Source organism: Mustela nigripes, chromosome 1 (genome assembly GCF_022355385.1).
Source record: "Mustela nigripes isolate SB6536 chromosome 1, MUSNIG.SB6536, whole genome shotgun sequence".
NCBI classification, from domain to species: domain Eukaryota; kingdom Metazoa; phylum Chordata; class Mammalia; order Carnivora; family Mustelidae; genus Mustela; species Mustela nigripes.
In genome coordinates this window covers 265,129,283-265,143,207 of record NC_081557.1, presented here as the reverse complement: position 1 = coordinate 265,143,207, position 13,925 = coordinate 265,129,283, and positions in this window count along the sequence as shown.

Here is a 13,925-nt window from a genome sequence, read left to right as displayed (position 1 = left end):
TATGTGTTTGTTTTTGTGCCAGTACCATACTGTCTTGATGATTTGTAATAGAGCTTGAAGTCTGGAATTGTGATGCCACCAACTTTGGCTATTCAGGGTCTTTTCTGGTTCCATATAAATTTTAGGATTATTTGTTCCATCTTTTAAAAAATTAATGCCATTTTCATAGGGATTGCATTAAATGTATAGATTGCTTTAGGTAGCATCGACATTTTCACAATATTTGTTCTTCCAATCCATGAGCATGGAACGTTTTTTCCTTTTTCGTGTGTGTCTGCCTCAAATTCTTTCATGAGTACTTTATAATTTTCTGAGTACAGGTTCTTTGCCTCTTTGGTTAGGTTTATTCCAAGGTATCTTATGGTTTTGGGTGCAATTGTAAATGGGATTGACTCCTTAATTTCTCTTTCTTCTGCCTTGCTGTTGGTGTATAGTGTCAGAGTATAAAATCAATGTATAGAAATCATACATTGATTTTATACTCTGACACTTTACTGAATTCCTTTATGAGTCCTAGCAGTTTTGGGGTGGAGTCTTTGGATTGTCACAAAAAGTATCATATCATCTTCGAAGATGATTGTCACAAAAAGTATCATATCATCTTCTTCTTTGCTTATTCAGATGCATTTTATTTCATTTTATTGTCTGATTGCTGAGGCTAGGACTTCTAGTACTATGTTGAATAGCAGTGGTAATAGTAGACATCCCTGCCATGTTCCTGACTTCAGGGGGAAAGCTCTGTTTTTCCCCATTGTGAATGATATTCACTGTAGGATTTTCATAGATGGCTTTGATGATATTGAGGTATGTACTCTCTATCCCTACACTGTGAAGAGTTTTGATCAACAAAGGATGCTGTCCTTAGTCAAATGCTTTTTCTTCATCTATTGAGAGTATCAAGTGGTTCTTGTTCCTTCTTTTATGAATGTATTGTATCACATTGATTGATTTGCAGATGTTGATCCAACCTTGCAGCCCTTGAATGGATCCCACCTGGTTGTGTGAATAATCCTTTTAATGTACTGTTGGATCCTATTGGCTAGTATTTTGGAGAGAATTTTCACATCTGTGTTCATCAAAGATATTGGTCTGTAATTCTCTTGTTTGATGCAATCCTTGTCTGGTTTTGGGATCAAGGTAATACTGGCCTCATAAAATGAGTTTGGAAGTTTCCCTTCCATTTCCAATTTTTGGAACAGTTTCAGAAGAATAGGTGTTAATTCTTCTTTAAATGTTTGGTAGAATTCCCCTGGGAAGCCGTCTGGTCCTGGGCTCTTGTTTGGAGGTTTTTGATGACAGCTTCAATCTCCTTACTGGTTATGGGTCTGTTCAGGTTTTCTATTTCTTCCTGGTTCATTTTGATTGCTTATATGTCTCTAGGAATGTATCAATTTCTTCCAGATTGTCAAATTTGCTGGTGTGGAGTTGCTCATAATATGTTCTTATTATTGTTTGTAATTCTTCAGCATTGGTTGTGATTTCTTCTCTTTCATCAAGATTTTATCAATTTGGGTCCTTTCTATTTTCTTTTTGATAAATCTGGCCAGGAGTTTATCTATCTTATTTATTCTTTCAAAGAACCAGTTCCTAGTTTTGTTGAACTAGTGTTTTTTGGTTCCCATTTCATTGATTTCTGCCCTGATCTTTATGATTTCTCTTCTCCTGCTGGGTTTAGGCTTTCTGTGCTGTTTTTTCTCCAGCTCCATTAAGGTGTAGGGTTAGGTTATGTACTTGAGGCCTTTATTTCTTGTTTCTTGAGAAAGGCATGTATTGCTATATCCTTTCCTCTCAGGGTCCCCTTTGCTGTGTCCCAAGGATTTTGAACAGTTTTGTTTTCATTTTCATTTATTTCTATGAGATTTAAAAATTCTTCTTGAATTTCCTGGTTGTCCCATTCATTCTTTAGTAGGATGCTCTTTAGCCTGCATGTACTTGAGTTCTTTCCAACTTCCGACCTGTGGTTGAGTTCTAGTTTTAAAGCATTGTGGTCTGAAAATATGCAGGAAGTGATCCCAGTCTTTTGGTACCAGTTGAGACCTGATTTGTGACCCAGGATGTGCTCTATTCTGGAGAATGTTCCCTGTGCACAAGAGAAGAATGTGCATTTTGTTGCTTTGGGATGGAATGTTCAGAATATATCTGTGATGTCCATGTGGTCCAGTGTGTCATTTAAAGCCTTTATTTCCTTGTTGATCTTTTGCTTAGGTGATCTGTCCATTTCAGTGAGTGGGGTGTTAAACCCCCCTACTAGTATTGTATTATTGTTGTGTTTCTTTGATTTTGTTATTAATTGGTTTATATAGTTGACTGTTTCCTTCCATGTTAGGGGCATAGATATTTAAAATTGTTAGATCTTCTTGTTGGATGGACCCTTTAGGTATAATATACTGTCCTTCCTCATCTCTTATAGTCTTTAGCTTAAAATCTAATTCATCTGATAAAAGGATTGCCACCCGAGCTCTCTTTTGATGTCCATTAGCATGGTAAATTGTTTTCCACCCCCTCACTTTCAGTCTGGAGGTGTCTTTGGGCCAAAATGAGTTTCTTGCAGACAGTATATCAGTAGGTCTTTTTTTTTTTTTTTTTTTAATCCATTCTGCTATGCTGTGACTTTTGATTGAGAAATTTAACCCATTTACAGTCAGGGTAACTATTGAAAGATACAAATTTAGTGCCATTGTATTGCCTATAAGCTGACTGTTACTCTCTATATTGTCTCTTTTCCCTTCTGGTCTATGTTAGTTTAAGTTCTCTCTTTGCTTAGAGGACCCCTTTCAATATTTCCTGCAGGGCTGGATTGGTATTTGCAAATTCTTCTAGTTTTTGTTTGTCCTTAAAGTTTTTATCTCTCCTTCTGTTTTTAGTTACAGTCTAGCTAGATATAATATTCTTGGCTGCATATTTTTCTCATTTAGAGCTCTGAATATAATATGCCAGTCCTTTCTGGTCTGCCAGGTCTTTGTGGATAGGTCTGCTAGCAATCTAATATTTCTATTATTGTATGTTCCAGACCTCTTTTCCCAAGCTGCCTTCAGGATTTCCCCTTTGTCACTGAGATTTTTAAGTTTTACTATTAGATGACAGGATGTAGACCTATTTTTATTGATTTTTGAGGGGCATTCTCTGTGTCTCCTGGGTTTTGATGCTTGTTGCCTTCACCAAATTAGGGAAATTCCATGCTATAATTTGCTCCAATATACCTCCTGACCCCCTCTCTCTTTCTTCTTCTTCTGGGATCCCAATTATTCTAACATTGTTTCATCTTATGGTATGACTTATCTCTCACATTCTCCCCTGTGGTCCAGTAGTTGTTTGTCTCTCTTTTGCTCGGCTTCTTCAGTCTCCATCATGTGGTCTTCTATATTACTAATTCTCTCTTCTGCCTCATTTATCCTAGCAGTAAGAGCCTCCATTTTTTTTTATTGCTCCTTATTAATAGCTTTTTAAATTTTAATTTGGTTAGATTTTAGTTCTTTTATTTCTCCAGAAAAGGCTTTTATTTCTCCATTAAAGGATTCTTTAGCATCTTCCATTCTTTTTTGAGCCCATCTAGCTCCTTGATAATCATCATTCTGCACTATAGTTCTGACATCTTATTAATGTCCATATTGATTAGGTCCCTAGCCATAGATACTGCCTCTTGTTTTTTTTTTTTTTTTTTTTAAGGTTTTTCCACCTTGTGATTTTATCCAGATAAGAATAGATGAATGAGAGAACAAAATATGAAAAGTGTAGTAAGGACCCCAGAAAAATATACACTAACCAAATGAGAAGAGACTCAAAACTGGGGGAAAGGAATGGAGGAAAAAAAGAAAAGAAAAAAATATGCATATATTATTAGACTGATGAAAAAACAGAGCCACACAGTTCATTTTGGGTATATTTTTGTCTGTTAAAAGAAACTGCCTCACAAAATTTTAAAGAAAGAAAAACATATATATAGAAAAATAAGGGTAAACATGATGAAGGGATGGAATATGACTGTAAAGATGAAAGTTCACAAAGATTCTAATAAAGGAATTCATAAGATAAGAAGTTGGTTAAAAAAAAGTTAAAAGAGGAAAAAATGTGATCAGGTTGATCACTAGAGACTAGACCAAAGCCATGTACTTGATTTAGGGTATATTTTGGTCTGTTAGTAGAAACTGCATACCAAAATTTTAAAGAAAGGAAAAACCTATATGTATAAAAAAATTAAGTTAAATACAATGATGGGATAGAATATGACTATAACAATGACAATTTAAGAAGATTTTTAAATTTAACTTTGAAAGACTAAACAATCATGGAAAAATCCATGAATTTCATGTGCTGTATTCCCATAGCTCTGAAGTTTTGCAGATCTCATTGATAGGTGACCTTGCTCTTGGCTGGATGTTTTTTGTTATCTTCTGGGGGAGGGGTCTGTTGCAGTGATTCTCCAATGTCTTTGCCCAAGACAGAATTTCACCGCCCTTCCCAAGGGCCAGGCTAAGTAATTGGCTCGGGTTTTCTCTTTGTAGCTTTTGTTTCCTGAACATCTTCCATACAGCTTTGGAGGATGGGAATGAAGATGGCTGCCTCCCATTCTACAGCCTGGAGAAGCCTAGAACTTGGGGTCCCACTCCTTTGTGAACCCTCAGAGAAAAGCAGTGAATCCCTCCCATCTCCCTGGTCTCTGGTTGCACTCTGCTTGCGCAGCCTGTGACTGAACATTTCTATCTCTGGCGCAGAGCCCCATTTGGAGTTTCCAAACCCAGCAGATTCCTGCAATGCACTCCTGTGCTGCTTCTCCTGGAGGAGGAAGAAGGAGGTCTCTCTGGATCTGCCCCTTGTGGCAGAAAAGCAGTGGCTTGACTGTTCTTTGGATCACAGTTTAAGGTAACCCTGATTTTACAGCCCACTCCTCGGCTCCGTCTTTGCAGCTGGCTTCTCCCCTCTGATACCTGGGAGCTCTGCCACACATAGACACTTCTGATGTTTTTGTGACCCCGCAGGTCCTGAGACCACACTGTCCTCACAAGAGCCACCCCCCATCCCCCTTGACCCCTGCCGCTTAGCCTCTGGAGTGATGTCCCTCAGTGGAGCAGACTTCTAAAAGTTCTGATTTTGTGTCCTGCTGCTTTATTGCTTGCCAGGAGCCAACCCCTCCCCACCCAGTCTATCTCCCCATATATAGCCTCAGATTTACTTATCTGCATATCCTACCTTCCAGAAAGTGGCCACTTTTCTGTTCCTAGAATTGCTTCTCTTTTTCTCCTCAATCTCCTGTTGAGTTTGTAGGTGTTCAGAATGGGCTGATGACTATCTAGCTGAAGTCCTGGGACCCGATGATATTTAGGTCTCCTATTCCTCTGCCATCTTGTTCCTCCCCTTTCACCTTTGCTCCACAAATATATCATTAACATAAGTGAATGCTATGATAGAAACATACAAATGCCTTTGCATCAAATAATAGTAGTCCATAGAAGGAAAGGGGGAGTGTTAGTAAGTTCCAAGATATAAGATTCCAACAAAGAGGAAAGAGAACATTCCAGTTTTTCAACTATGGGGTCCATTTGAAACACTTGGGGGATATTTGCTACAGTATTTGGTATTATTCTAATATTCTGCATTTTTACTGAACAAAACATAGCCATTAAATACCATAAAGTATTCATTCTAGGAAAAGTTGACCCTGAATCTAGGGTCTCTAGTACAAGTTTTTATTTATAGGAAGTGTAGGAATACTTAACAAGTTAAGTGGTACCAATGCAAGGAGGCAAAGAGGTGAAGATGGAATGGGGAACATTTGATGAGACCGACTCATTTTCTGGCAAAAGGCAATGATTAGGAAACCGTTGGTGGGGGGGCAAAAATGGCACATGTAAGAGACATAACAATCAAATATAATGTGTGGACCTTGTAGATAATGCCAAATAATTATTAACTAGGTATAATCTGGTAGCTGTTTAAGTAAGAACATCCTTTTTTAAAAGGACTACACACTGAAGTATGCAAGGGTGACATGACACAAAGCCTCATGTTTTCTTTGAAATACTTTAGTAAAGAAAAAGACAAAAGGGATGGTTAAGCTAATATAGAAAATATTGATTTTTGAATCTGGTTGATGGAAAAATGTGATCCATTTTTTTTTTCTAATTTAATCTTTATAATTGTGTTTTTTAATTTATTTTTTTAAAATTCCAGCATAATGTATAGCATTAATTTCAGGTGTATAATATCATGATTCAAGAATTCTATATTCAGGCGCACATGGTGGCTCAGTGGGTTGAGCCTCAGCCTTCAGCTCAGGTCATGATCTCAGGGTCCTAAGATCGAGTCCTGCATCCTGGGATTGAGCCCTGCATTGGGCTCTCTGCTCAGCCAGGATCCTGCTTTATCCCCCTCTCTTCCTACTTGTGATATCTCTCTCTGTGTGTCAAATAAATAAACAAAATCTTTAAAAAAAATTAAAAAAGAATTCTCCATTCAGTGTCCAACACAAGTGTATTCTTTACCCCACCAACTATTTCACCCATCTCTTCCTTCCCACCTTCTCTCTGGTAACCAGTAGCTCTCTATATTTGAGTCTCTTTTTCTGTATCTTTTATTTCTTGTTTGCTTTGTTTCTTAAATTCCACATATGAGTGTAATCATATGGTGTTTGTCTTTCTTGCACTGATTTATTTTACTTGGCATTATACCCTGTGGATCCATTCATGTTGTTACAGATGGCAGGATTTCATTCAGTTCTATATATATATATATATATATATATATATATATATATATATATATTATACACACATACATACACTATTCCATTGTGTATATGAGTATATATATGTGTGTGTGTATGTATATACATACATACATATATACACATATAAAATATGTATAATATATAGGCACTTGTATATGTGTGTATATACACACACACGTATATATGTATTTATATAGTACATATATATACTACTTCTTTATCCATTCATCTATCAATGGACTCTTTGCTTTGTTCTATATTTTGGACATTAAAAATTCTGCAATAAATATAGGGGTGCATAGATATTTTTAAATTTGTGTTTTCATATTCTTTGGTAAATACCCAGTGGTGGGATTACTGGAACATATGGTAATTCTATTTTTAATTTTTTGAGGAACCTCCATACTGTTTTTCACAGTGGCTTCAGCAGTTTGCATTCTCACCAACAGTGCATGACTGTTCCTTTCTCTTCACATCCTCATCAACAACTGTTTCTTGTGTTTTTGATGTTAGCCATTCTGACAAGTGTAAGGTGATATTTTATTGTGGTTTTGATTTGCATTGCCCTGATGATGAGTGATGCTGAACATCTTTTCAGGTGTTTGTTGGCCATCTGTATGTCTTCTTTGGAGAAATGTCTGTTCATGTCTTCTGCCCATTTTAAAATTGGATCTTGGGAAATCAGAGGGAGAGACAAACCATGAAAGACTGCGGACTCTGAGAAACAAACTCAGGGTTTTGGATGGGAGGGGGGTGGGAGTTAGGTGAGCCTGGTGGTGGGTATTAAGGAGGGCATGTATTGCATGGAGCACTGGGTGTGGCGCACAGACAATGAATCTTGGAACACTGAAAAAAATAAATTAAATTTTAAAAATACTGCAAAAAAATTGGATTGGCAGGGTTTTCATGTTGGATTGCATAAGTTCTTTATATATTTAGGCAATTACCCCTTGTTGGATATATCATTTGCAAATATCTTATTCAGTAGGTTGTCTTTTAGTTTTGTTGATGATTTCCTTTGAACTGAGTTTATTTATCAGTTCTAATAAATTTTTTGGTGACATTTTTCGGGTTTACTATATATAGTATCATGTTATTTGCAAATAGTGAGGGTTTTACTTCTTCCTTACCATTTGGAAGCCTTTTTTTTCTTTTTGTTGTCTGGCTGCCATGTCTAGGACTTCCAGTACTATGTTGAATAAAAGTGGTGAGAGTGGACATCCTTGTCTTGTTCCTGACCTTAAAGGAAAAGATTTGTTTTTCTCCATTGAGTATAGGACATTAGCTATGGGTTTGTCATATATGGTCTTTATTATGTTGAAGTATGTTCCCTCTAAGCTTACTTTGTTGAGGGTTTTTATCATGAATGGATTTTATACTTTGTCAAATTTTTTTTTCTGGCTCTATTGAGATGATTTTTTTTAATGATTATGTTTTAATGTTTATTATGTTTTGTCTCTTCTTGATGTATCATGTTGATTGATTTGTGAATACAGAACCACTCTTGCATTCCAGGAATAAATCTCAATTGATGTGGTGAATGATTTTTTAAAAATTTTTTTTGGATTTGTTTTGCTAGTATTTTGTTGAGCATATTTGCAGCTGTGTTCATCAGAGATACTGGCCTCTAGTTCTCTTTGTGTTTGTGTATATGGTATCTTTTTCTGGTTTTGTTAGAGTAATACTAGCCTCATAGAATGAATTTGGAAGCTTTTCTACCTCTTCTACTTTTTGGAATAAAAAAAAATAGATATTAACTCTTCTTTAAATGTTTGGTAGAATTTTCCTGTGAAGCCATTTGATCATGGACTTTTGTTTTTTTGTGAGTTTTTTGATTACTAATTCAATTCTTTTGTCTGGTAATCAGTCTTCAAAATTTCTGATTCAGTTTTTGTAGATTATATGTTTCTAGAAATTAATCCATTTCTTCTAGGTTGTCCAATTTATTAGTATATAATTTTTCATAATCTTTTATAATCAAATCATTTTATTTTTGTGATGTTGGTTGTTATATCTCCTCTTGCATTTTTTACTTTTTTTTCTTTTTTTTTGAATCTTCTTTATCCTACTATTCTGAATGACAGCTTTGCTGGATAGAATATTCTTGGTTGCGGGTTTTTACTTCCAGCCACTGAATATATCATGTCAGTCCCCTCTTGCTTGCCAAGTTACTGCTGAAAGATCAGCTGATAACCTTGTGGGGTTTCCCTTGTATGTAACTTTTTCTGTAGGTTTCTTATAAAATTCTCTATCACTACTTTTTGTTTTGAATTATTATGTGTCTTGTGGACCTCCTTGGGTTGATTTTATGGGAGACTCTGTATCTCATAGATCTAGATATCTGTTCCTTCCCCCAGATTAGGGAAGTTTTTAGCTATTATTTCCTCAAGTAGGTTTTCTGCCCTCTCTTCTCTCTTCTTCTGAGATCCTATAATATATATGTTATTATGCTTGATAGTGTCACTGAATTCCCTTAATCTATTCACATTTTTTAAAATTATTTTTTCCTTTCTCCTGTTCAGCTTTATTGTTTTCCATTACTCTGTCCTCTACGTCTATTCTTGTGCTTCCTCCTGTCTATTTTCTTTAGTGTATTTTTCATTTCAGTAATTGAGTTCTTCATCTCTGATTCACTCTTTTTTATGTTTTCTATTTGTTAAAAGCCTCATTGAGATCCCCCACTCTCTTTTCAAGTCCAATGAGTATCTTTATGTCCATTACTATAAATTCTCTATTAGACATATTGCTTATCTCCATTTCTTTTATCATCTTGTAATGATTTTTGTCCTGGTCTTTAATTTTCCTCTGTCTTCTCATTTTGTGTAACTCTCTGTTAATATGTATTAGGAAAGTCAGCTACATCTCCTGGTCTTGAAAGTAGTGGTCCTATGAGGAAGATGTCCTACAGTGCCTTGCAGAACAATGTCCCCTGTTCATCAGAACCTGGTGTTTCAGGGGTATCTCCCTGAGTGTGCCTTATTTTGGTTCAGCCATGTTTGCCTTCAGTCCAGTTGTCTGCAATCATTCTCCTTGCCTTTTGCTGACAGGCTGTCCCTGTGTTGTCATTAATGGGCCCATATGGGGAAACCCTGGACTTGAATTGGTTCAGACGAGGTGTTTGCCTGAGCTATGGTCACACTAAAGTGCAGGTTCTCCCTGTGTTGTCCTTGACAGGCTTTTGTTGATGGGTGGAGCCTGCAGTCAGACTAGATGCCTGCTCCCAGTGCTGGGACCTCATGGGAAGTGGTTTGTGTGGTTCTCTTTCCCTCTCTGCAGGGAAGAAGTCACTTTGGAGTTGTGCTGGTCACTGTTGGGGCTTCTTGCACATGCCATGCTTGTGGCACAGGTGTGGATAGTCTCCTGGTGAGGGTAGGTTGGATTGTGTGAGTCCACAAGAGAACATGGGCATGGGGTGTACTGTTAGCATCCAGTGAAGAGTGTGCTTGTTCTCATGGGTGTCCATATATCTAGGCAGCAGGGTAGGAGAGGGAAACAGTGCATGCCAGCTCTTTTATTCCTGGAGAAGACTCCTAACGATCTCTGCCACTCCTGCACACATACTGAGATTAAGAAATGAATGTCGTTCTTGTTTATTCTAGGCATTTTTCAAACTGCTGCTTATGTGCTCTATTTCCATGGGTATTTTTGTTATGCAGTCTTGGGGGGGGGTGGTTTCTTATTTCCCTCCAGCTGTCCTGGTGCCAGTTCACTGATTTTGAAAGTTCTAGGTGTTAAGCTGCACCGATTGTAAAAACTCATGATGTTAAGCTCCTTTGATTTTTAAAACCAAATGTTATGAGGATTTTTCTTCTCAGAACAGGTCCCCTGTGCCTGACATTTCTAGTATGCAACCTGCTCCCTTGCTTCTCCATGCTTGTGGTGTCCCTCTCACCTATGGACAGTCTCATTAGTCTATTTGCTTCTCCACTGCCTATCTATCCTTCCTACCATATTTGATGTCGCCTTTTCTTTATGATTAGTAGTGGAGAGTCTGTTCTGCTTATATTCAGGTTGTTTCTGGGTTATTTACACTGATGTGGCTATTACCTAGGTGTATCCATGAAATTGAGTTTAGAATCCACCTACTCTACCATGTTCCCCAGAAGTTCTCTAAAATGTTTTATAACTTCTTTCAAAGTTTATTTCTTGTCATTCTCTACTCAGGTGGATGTTTTCCTTCTCATGATGCTTCAGGGACCTTAACTATAAATTTTGTGGTTATATGCCATTGGCTTCTGAGTTCTCTGCATCATGATTGAAGGAAAAAGATGATAGTTAAATTCACATACTTCCACTGATATCCCAATGGCAAAAACTTGTCAAATGGCTTCATCAGGATAGAAAGTGGTCCCCAAATGCACAGCTACTTCTTTTTTTGTTTTTTGTTTATTTGACAGACAGAGATCACAAGTAGACAGAGAGGCAGGCAGAGAGAGAGGGGGGGAGGCAGTCTCCCTGCCGAGCAGAGAGCCCGATGCAGGACTTGATTCCAAGACCCTGGATCATGACCTGAGCCAAAGGCAGCAGCTTAACCCACTGAGCCACCCAGGCGCCCCTGCACAGCTACTTTTGACCTCTACTCTGTCCTGTTAAAATGGAACAAAGCTCAGTGGATGGCTCATTGTCTATGTTGCCTGCTGATTCCTGGACTCTAATAACAGAGCTTCTGATTAAGCATGTGGAGCAAGCCTCAACAATCTGTTTCAAATCCCACAGGTATTTCTGATACATGGCACACAGATATCTGCCATTATTCTCCCATGCTCTGCCATGCCCTGCCCTGCCCTGCCCTTCTCCACCCTGTGTCATGCATTGCTGACCAACATAAACTGTATCAAGGAGCTCCCTTGCCTGTGGCTTCTAGTGGGGTTCAGCCAAGGTGAGCACTCACGGAGACTCAAGGAGAGACTCGAGGAGAGGAAGAGACTGAGGAGAGGAAATTTTGTTTTCAGCTGCCTCTGTGAAATTGCTTCCCTCCTCCAAGAGTCATAGCTCATTCAGTTAGCTCTCTACATAGCCCTTTCTTTCTGATAAGAGTTCCTTTCCCTTACCACTTCCAGCCTAGGGCCAGTACCAGTGCCCTGCCAGAATATACCTTATACATGTGGCTTCTCTTTTACTCAGTTCTCTTCAAATTCCCATCTGTCTCTGCTGGGACCATGGCTGATACACAAGGGGCTCATGGACAACACTGAAAAACAAAACAAAACAAAACAACAACAACAACCACAACAACAACAACAAAAACAGTTTAAGGCAGGATACTCCAGAGCCGCTGGGGAACCTGAATGAAACATTTGAACTACAAGATGTTTAATGAAGCTGAAGCAAAAGTGAGGCATGGGGGTTGTTGCCTTTGCCTCCTGCTGAAGCGGAATGTCCAATCTGCAGAAGCTGAGCGTGTAGACCAAGACAGCATGCTACATGTCTCCACTGAGGGAGCCCAGGGAGGCCAAGCCATCCAGGCTGGGAGGGCTTGGAACCGGCCAAATGGGAAACCACCTCAGGCCCCCATCGCCCAGTGATCCTGTCCCAGCCAAAGTCCAGAATGCCCTGTGGACTTTGCCTGGCGTATTTGCCCTGGAGCCTTTCCAGTGGACACAGAATGACAGTTCCGGGGCCACAGTCAGTCTCAGAAGGCATTCCAGAAATGAGGGGACCAATGTGGTTCTTTCCAGAACCTTTGCACTTCTTTTTTTTCCTGTCTCTGGTTGGTGTCTATCGGCATGCCTCACTACATACAATGTTCTCTCACTTCTCAGGAAGAAGGCAGATATTCCCTGTCAGCGTCTTTGTGATCTTCCTTTAGTGGGGTCACTCCTCTCCCTTGCAAAAGGGAACTTTGAGGAAATCCATCCTGGATTTTCAAGGTCCATGGGACACTCCATTGCCATAATAAACCTATCTTTGCCCCCCCCCCCAAAAAAAGTGAGGCATGAGGGTTGAGAATGATGAAATGGGTAGGATCCATACCATGAAGGGCATTTCCCCCATGCCAGAATGTCTGACCACAGCAGTGAAGTTAATCAGGAGGCTTTGCAGTAGCTGAGGTAAGAAATGAGTTTCAACTCAAAGATATAAAGAGTAACGTCAGAGAAGATAATAAAAGTCCAATTGTTAGAACCCATCTACATTGTTACTAAAGGTGCACTTGTGGACTAATTAACCCACAAGTACAGAAAAAAAAAAATGCCTCTGGAAAGAAAAACAGAAGTGGTAGCTAAAGGAAGATCCTGGATTTAGAAAAAATACAAGAAGAAATGTACTACGAGGACCATAATATCCCTTTTGCCATGTATCTACCCTCTGTATTAATTTGTTTATCATCAAAAAAGCTTTGTTCAAACTTTGGAGGTTCTTTTCTTCCCTCATGTGAAGAAGGTTGCCCACTGTAGGGTCATCTGTTATAGCAAAGAAAATTGATTTTTTCTTTTGTACAGTCCACTTTCCTAGGCTACATTTGCTATGTGAAATAAAAAATACCCCAAACTAAAAAGGCTAAATAAAAATTATGAGAAGTAATAACTGCTAAACAGTATTAATGATTTAATATTGTTCAATGCTTATAGAGATGTCTTATAATGTATTCCCAAAAATACCTAAAATATGTAAAACTGGAAAAGATTCAAGGCAGAAATTTTATTTCTTCCTTTTCTCTAACTCTTTGTCTAAGAACTGATATTACTACCTTTTTTGATGCCTATTGTTACACATTTGCATATTATTTTTAAACCAGTTGCTTTAGGTTATTTTTGCTCTTTCCTACTTCTTTCTTCCTTGAGTATCTTATAATTTTTCAAACAGAATTCAAGGAACTAATATGTGAATTTTAGGTAAAATTTATCATCAAGGCAACCCATGGAATGGGAGAAGATATTTGCAAATGACAGTAAAGACAAAAGGTTGATATCCAGGATCCATAATGAACTCCTCAAACTCAATACGCAAAAAACAGATAATCATATCAAAAAATGGGCAGAAGACATGAACAGACACTTCTCCAATGAAAACATACAAATGACTATCAGACACATGAAAAAATGTTTATCATCACTAGCCATCAGGGAGATTCAAATTAAAACCACATTGAGATATCACCTTACACCAGTTAGAATGGCCAAAATTAGCAAGACAGGAAACAACATGTGTTGGAGGGGATGTGGAGAAAGGGGAACCCTCTTCCACATCCCCTCCAACACAT